Genomic DNA, 8,539 nt, shown 5'->3' with positions numbered 1-8,539 from the left:
ATCGAGATAACCTATGGTAATATGCACTGTTACTAATCATAATAACACATCCGGTCAATACAATTCATTTTTTTTATTTAGACCAAATCAAAATGTTCCATTCCTTAACACCGATTGTATTTGAACAACTGCAGGATGCAATGGTCTGGAATTTAATTTGATTCAATTAAAGATACATTAGTTAAGAGTTTAACTTACTGAACCTCCAAGGAACTAGAACTAAATATAATTGAAATGGATTGTTCAGTTGATATCCCTTGAAATGAGTGTCCATACCATACTGCCTTGCTTGCATCCTCTTCCATCTGTGTCCACCATTCTGCCTTGCCTGCATCCTCTTCCATCTGTGTCCACCATTATGTCTTGCCTGCATCCTCTTCCATCTGTGTCCACCATTCTGCATCCGCCAACCTGGTTCCTGAAAAACGCACTTAGGTGACCGAAAGCAATTAGTACATGTGCAATGACAAACAAAAAAAGCCAAATTAACTTAATCCCTACTGAACTAAATGGAACTGAACTGGACTGTTCAGCTAGTCTTATACCAGTATTGAGAGCAACTCAGTCTGCAGCCTGCCACTACCCTCAAGAAAATCAAATGAAAAACTAGACTCTCCTTTTATTCCACATCATTCAAACAGATGACCACCATACTGCCTTGCATGCACCCTCTCCCATCTGTGTCCGCCTTCTACCTTACCTGAATCCTCTTCCATCTATGTCCACCATTCTGTCTTGCCTGCATCCTCTTCCATCTGTGTCCACCATTCTGCATCCACCAACCTGGTTCCTGAAAAATGCACTGAGGTGACCGAAAGCAATTAGTACATGTGCAATGACAAACAAAAAAAGCCAAATTAACTTAATCCCTACTGAACTAAATGGAACTGAACTGGACTGTTCAGCTAGTCTTATCCCCAAGTATTGAGAGCAACTCTGTCTGCAGCCTGCCACTACCCTCAAAATAATTAATCAAAAAAACTGTACTCTCCTTTTATTCCAAATCGTTTAAACAGATCACCACCATACTGCCTTACCTGCATCCTCTTCCATCTGTGTCCTCCATTCTGCATCCACCAACCTGGTTCCTGAAAAAACAAACTGAGGTGTCCGAAAGCAATTAGTACATATGCAATGAAAAACAAAAACAAAGAAATCTTCAATGAATTTAAAGCCAAATTAACTTAACTCCCTAGCGAGAGAGAGAGAGACAGACAGACAGAGAGAGGAGGGGGTTAATGTCCACTGGACACAAACCAGGTCATTTCGGGACTAATACATGTTTCAATTTTATTTCAATTGAACTAAATGAACCTTAACTGGACTGTTCAGCTGGTCTTTTTCCTCAAAATTGAGAGCCGCCCTGTCACCACCCTCAAGACAAAATCAAGCAAAAAAACTGTACTCTCCTTTTCAGCCAAATAGAATGAACAGATCACCTACGGTTCTGCTCCTAACCTGAGCTAATGAAGACGGACATACGCCATACAGTGTGCTATGCGGGAAATTTTGCCCGGACAGCAGCACTACAACCTACTCTTTTTTCGAATTCCAACTGTCAAGGGGTCTTTTACGTGCATGCCAATGTGCACACGGGACCTCAGTTTTCCGTCCCATCCAAACAACTAGACAGCTGTCCTTGTCAGGCCCTCCGTCCTGCATCACTTACATAGGGGAACCACACCGGAAAATCTGGATGGACTTTCTCAGCCAATGCAGGGATCGAACACCCGATCTCCAGGCTAGCGAGCCTGCGTCTTATCCATCGTGATCCCCCGTCACTGGCCTGAACATGGATTTCAGAAGCTTATGTCGTTGGCTTGTTCAGCTTCCGTTCCAAGTCTTATCCACCGTGATCCCCCGTCACTGGCCTGAACCTGGATTTCAGAAGCTTAAGTCGTTGGCATGTTCAGCTTCGATCCGTTCCAAGTAAAGTAAAATAGAAAATTTAGAACTTTGACATGTAACACGACGGAATGGCGGCCATGATTCACATAAGCCACCAACCATCCCATATTAATACCTCGAAAATTTCAGAATAATTTTGACCCCATTTAGTTTCCCCATAAAGGTTTGCTCCAAATTTAGGAAAAAGAAAATTTAGATGAGTTTGGCCTATAGTATGACTGACCGACGGGCATGAATCATCTAATCCACCCACCATCAAATCATATTGTGTCGAAAATTTTGAAATGCGTTTCTCGGTATTCAGTTTCCCATAGAGGTTTGTTCCATGTTTAATAAAATAGAAAATTTAGAAGTTTGACCTGTAGCATGACAGACCAACACACATTTTTTGTTTATTCCATCCACACCATCACATCTTGTTGGTACGTCGAAAATTTCGAAATAATTTTGACCCCATTTAAATTGTTCCAAGTTTAGGAAAATGAAAATTGATAAGATTGGCCTAAAGTATGACAGACGACGGGCATGAATCATCTAATCAACCCACCATTAAATCATATTGTGTCAAAAATTTCGAAATACGTTTGACGTCATTCAGTTTCCCATAAAGGTTTGTTCCAAGTATAATAAAATAGAAAATTTTGGAGTTTGGTCTGTAGCATGATCGGCCGACGGCATGAATCATCTAATCCACCATCATCACATCATGTTGGTATGTCAAATTTCTAAATAATTTTGACACTATTCAAATTTTCATAAAGGTCAATGTTCCAAGATTAGGAAATTTGAAAATTCAAAAGTTTAACCTATAGCATGACACATTGACATGCATGATAAATCGGCGTATAAAAAAAACCCTAAATAATGTTTAATATGGGCGTGCTGAAAACAATTTAAGGAGGAGAGATCAATTAGTACATGTGCAGTGATAAAAATATCTTCCAAGAATGCCAAATTTACTTAATCCCCACTGAACTAGAACTAAATGCAACTGAACTGGACGGATAATCGTCACTGGCCTGAACATGGATTTCAAAAGCTTAAGTCATTGGCTAGTTCAGCTTTCGTTTCAAGTTGAATAAAATAGAAAATTTAGAAGTTTGACATATAACAAGGCGGAATGGCGGCCATGATTCCACTAAGCCACCTACCATCCCATATAAGTAGGTCGAAAATTTCGAAATATGTTTGAACCCATTCAGTCTCATAAAGGTTTGTTCCAAATTTAGGAAAAAGAAAATTTAGAAGAGTTTGGCCTATAATATGACGGACCGACGGGCATGAATCATCTAATCCACCCACCATCAAATCATGTTGTGTCAAAAATTTCGGAATACGTTTGACGCCATTCAGTTTCCCATAAAAGTTTGTTCCAAGTTTAATAAAATAGAAAATTTAGAAGTTTGGTCTGTAGCATGACAGACCGACAGACATGTTTCATTTATTCCACCCAACATCACATCTTGTTGGTATGTCGGAAATTTCGAACTAATTTTGACCCCATTCAAATTCCCATTACGCTTTATATTCAAAATATTAGAAGTTTGACCTGTAACATGTCGACGGAACAACGGGTATGATTCATCTAAGCCACCCACTCACCACATCATGCTGGTATGTCAAATTTCAAAATAATTTAGCCCCATTCATATTCCCAAAAAGGTTTATGTTCCAAGTTTAGTAAAATAGAAAATTTTGGAGTCTGGTCTCTAGCATGACCGACCGATGGCATGAACATCTAATCCACCATCACATCATGTTGGTATGTCAAATTTCTAAATAATATTGACTCTTTAAATTTCCATAAATGTTAATGTTCCAAGACTAGGAAATTGAAAAATTTAAAAGTTTATCCTGTAGAATGATGGACTGACGGGCATGACATATCGGCGTATAATGTTTAATGTGGGCATGCTGAAAAACAATCTAATAGTAAGTGTAAGGGGACTGCACCACACATAATTTAATTTAAGGGGGAGAGAGCAATTAGTACATGTGCAATGATAAAAACATCTTCCAAGGATGCCAAATTTACTTAATCCCCACTGAACTACAACTAAATGCAACTGAACTGGACGGATAATCGTCACTGGCCTGAACATGGATTTCAGAAGCTTATTGGCTTGTTCAGCTTTTGTTTCAAGTTGAATAAAATAGAAAATTTAGAAGTTTGACATGTAACATGGCGGAATGACAGCCATGATTCGACTAAGCCACCCACCATCCCATATAAGTACATCGAAAATTTCAGAAAAATTTTGACCCCATTCAGTTTCCCATAAAGGTTTGTTCCAAATTTAGGAAAAATACAATTTTAGACGAGTTTGGCCTATAATATGACGGACCGACGGGCATGAATCATGTAATCAACCCACCATCAAATCATGTTGTGTCGAAAATTTCGGAATACGTTTGACCCCATTCAGTTTCCCATAAAGGTTTGTTCCAAGATTAATAAAATAGAAAATTTAGAAGTTTGACCTGTAGCATGACAGATCGACGGACATGTTTTATTTATTCCACCCACCATCACATCTTGTTGGTATGTCGAAAATTTAAAATAATTTTGACCCCATTCGAATTCCCATTACGGTTTATGTTCACAAATTTAGAAGTTCGACCTGTAACATGACGACAGAACATTGGGCATGATTCATCTAAGCCACCCACCATCACATCATGCTGGTATGTCGAAAATTTCGAAATAATTTTGCCCCATTCAAATTCCCATAAAGGTTTATGTTCAAAATTTAGTAAAATAGAAAATTTTGGAGTTTGGTCTGTAGCATGACTGACCGACGGCATGAATGATCTAATCCATCATCATCACATCATGTTGGTATGTCAAATTTCTAAATAATTTTGACTCTATTCAAATTTCCATAAAGGTTAATGTTCCAAGATAAAGAAATTGCAAAATTTAGCCTGTAGCATGATGGACTGACGGGCATGATATATCGTCGTATAAAAAAACCTAAATAATGTTTAAAGATACATTATGTAAGATTTTGATAAAGAACTAGCCATTCTTGCTATAATAATTCGAAAAAAGATAATCTAAAATGAATAATTTGAGATTTCATTTAATTTACTCTATTGCAATCGAAGATATTAGCCTTTGAAGGTTTGACAAGACGTGTTCAATAATTTCCTCCATTTTTAGCTTAAATCAAAATATGGCTTAACTGTTCTAATCTATTTAATATCAGAGAAATCCGATGCCATCGAGAGTCGATTAAGGCCTGGATAAGTTAATTGATGTCTAATTAACAATTTAGAAAACATTTCAGGCCTAAAGAAAGACCTGCATTAGGCAGATTTAGCTCTTGCATAATGTATCTTTAATGTGGGCGTGCTGAAAAACAATCTAAGGGGGAGAGGGCAATTAGTTCATGTGCAATGATAAAAACAACTTCCAAGAAAGCCAAATTTACTGAATCCCCACTGAACTGAACTGTTCAGCTGATATTTCCCAAATTGAGAGCCGACCAGGCTGCAGCCGGCCACTGCCCTCAAGACAAAATCAAACAGAAAAACTGTACTCTACTGTGCAATGAAAAACAAAACAAAATAATCTTCAATGAATTTAAAGTCAAATTACCTTAATTCCCCACTGAACTAAATGGAACTGAACTGCCTTGCCTTGCCTGCATCCTCTTCCATCTGTGTCCACCATTCTGCCTTGCCATGTCTGCATCCTCTTCCATGTGTGTCCACCATTCTACATTCACCAACCTGGGTCCTGAAAAACAAACTTAGGTGGCCGAAAGCAATTAGTACATGTGCAATGGCAAACAAAAATATCTTCAATGAATTGAAAGCCAAATTAACTTCATCCCCACTGAACGGAACTGGACTGTTCAGCTGGTTTAATTATCCCCCGAATTGAGGGTTGCCAGGCTACAGGCCGACACCATGCTCAAGAAATTGTAAGTGTACAAGTACATATCGCTTTACAAAATCATGCATATAATATAAATAACCAATTAACAGTAGACATCTGTAGACAACTTCATTAGAAAAATACTATTTTGGCAATAAAAAGATTATAAAAAATGAATTGATCACCGTTGGCGATATACAGAGATATAACACAGTAGTTAATTCCAAATTGCAAAAAAAAACCATCAATATCTGAATCAAAAAGTTACAGTAAAGAAACACGTGCTAACAGGTCTAGGACACACATTTATTGACATAAAGTGATTTGATAGACTTTTAGTGAAGACATCGGTTTAAACTACATGATGAAACAACCCCAAATGTTATGGTTTAGAGAAATGAAGCAGACTGCTTATATATTATCGCCTAATGTGTGGATCTTCTGTTCTGTATCATAAGCCCATAGCCTAACATGGATTGCCAACTACCAGTCATCAGAGATAACTGGGAAGCCAACCACAAGTCATCAAAGATAACTGGCCTCGTCGAGGACAAATGAATGAGGTGTGCACACCAGAAAACTCAATAGAAGCGAGACAGAAGTCTCTAGTATATCTCAGATGTAAATCAGCCACAATCCTGTTAGATTAACAATGTCATAAAACTTGAGTTAACCTCTGTAATTGTTGATCACAGTTCCCAAAGAACAGAAGTTCCAAAAAGGTATGGATGTGTTTGTGTAATTGTTCTAAGAAGTAATGGTTAAGTCTGCAGTCTACAACCATTACAACCAATTCTAATCTCCAGATAACATAGAAACTGTCTAGCTAGAAGCCAGCAGAATACAAGAAATCCGGAATCTTTGTTTATGTTGTGTATGTGGATTAAAGAAGAAATTGTTTCTGTATGAGGACTAGCTGTCTCAGCCTTTCATCCATGAGAAACCTACAAGATTTCTGATCCCCAAACAATAACACAAAAAACCTGTCTCCAGAATATAACAGAACCTACTAGTAGCCAGAAGAAAACAATATCATATATGTGGAATACGGAAATTAATGTTGGTGTTGTGTTTTTTCTCCTGATAGAGATAAACATCTGTTTATATAGGTTTTATTGAAGTTATGACATGTTAATCTATCTAGCCTAGACATAACAAGTAGACTCATTCCTCAAGTAGCTATACACCAAATTCCCACTAAAAGTCAATGTTTCCAAGGACCACTATTTTAAAATGTGTTTTGAACTTGTCAACAGAATGTCCTTTACTGTACCTATTAGACGAACCAATGAAGAATTTAGAAAAAAAATATATAGTTCATACATAAACATATTGTTTGGCGACTAGAAATTTTATCCGTTTGCTCAAGTATGATAAGTTTAGTTTCTTATATAGATTTCACATTTAGATTTAAGAAATAAAAGTGGTATATCTGTTCATTCGAAAAAATTCTATTTGGAGACTAACAAGATTTATTTTTTATTGTTTCGAGAATAACATATGATACGTGTTATTTGAAGCAAGGAAACGCGTTGTTATGTACAAACCCTAGATTTAAAGGAACATGGTGGGACAAGGTGATTTGATTTTCGAAATTTCAGTCTAATTTGTACAATCAGGGGCCATAAACCAGGCAGTTATGATCTGATGCGCAAATATCGAGATCATTGGATATAAACATATTTTAAGTTTCATCAAAATTGGGAGATCACGATGGCTAAGTGGGTAAGGCGCTGGCTCGCTAGCCTGGAGGTCGGGTGTTCGATCCCTGCATTGGCCGAGAAAGTTCATCCAGATTTTCCGGCTTGGTTTCCCCTTGTCAGTGATGCAGGACGGAGGGCCTGACAAGAACAGCTGTCTAGTCATTTGGATGAGACAAAAAAACGAGGTCCCGTGTACACATTGCCGTGCACGTAAAAGATCCCTTGACAGTCGGAATTCAATATAAGAGTAGGCCGTAGTGCCACTGTCCGGGCAAAATTTCCCTCACAGCACACTGTATGGCGTATGCCTGTCTTCATTAGCCCAGTTCGGAGCAAAACAGTAGGACGTTAAACCCCATTTCATTTCATTTCATTTCATCAAAATTGGCCAAAAATTGTGACCTCTAGAGGGTCCACAAACTTGGTATTACCACTTTTAAACTGTTTGCATACAAGGAGCGGTCATTTGTTACGCAGTTTTGATTTAAGTTTCACGAAATCCGAACTCTACCATCATTGCGCTAAAAATTGTGACCTCTAGGGGGTTCAAAAGCTAAAAACGCAATTTTTCATACTATCAGGGGTCATAAACTATGAAGTTACAGTCCAATACATGCCAATATCGAGATAAACCTATATTTCAAGTTTCGTCAAAATCAGATCAAAAAATTTGACCTGTAGCTAGAGCGTCTTCATGAAAATGTGGGCATACAAAAATGTAATAGTAATGTGCACTGTTACTAATCATAATAACACATCCGGTCAATACAATTCATTTTTTTATTTAGACCAAATCAAAATGTACCGTTCCTTTACATAGGCTAATCCTGTTCCCCAATCCCATTCAGACATCCTGAATAAAAATGATTGTTTATAAAAAAAAAACCCAAAAAACCGGTAGTATTTGAACAACTGAAGGATGCAATGATCTTATTGTATAAATATCCATATACAAAGAAAAGATTTTTACACATAGAATTTAATTTGATTCAATTAAATATACATTAGTTAAGAGTTTAATAAAGAGTTGGTCATTCTTGCTATA

At 37.4% G+C, this 8,539-nt stretch overlaps 1 long non-coding RNA gene across 1 annotated transcript; it reads right to left on the bottom strand.

Annotated features, from left to right (window-relative positions):
* Nucleotides 1–211: 211 nt before the first annotated feature.
* LOC126820808 (uncharacterized) lies at nt 212–5,882 on the bottom strand. Its single transcript, XR_007680155.2, has 3 exons — nt 5,510–5,882; nt 701–1,101; nt 212–418 (listed from the first exon to the last, which is right to left on the bottom strand). It is a non-coding gene; the product is annotated as an uncharacterized LOC126820808 (long non-coding RNA).
* Nucleotides 5,883–8,539: the final 2,657 nt, after the last annotated feature.

This window comes from Patella vulgata, chromosome 5 (assembly GCF_932274485.2).
Source record: "Patella vulgata chromosome 5, xgPatVulg1.2, whole genome shotgun sequence".
Classification (NCBI taxonomy): domain Eukaryota; kingdom Metazoa; phylum Mollusca; class Gastropoda; family Patellidae; genus Patella; species Patella vulgata.
The sequence above is the reverse complement of the archived record's forward strand: the minus strand, read 5'-3'. Positions and strand labels throughout refer to the sequence as shown.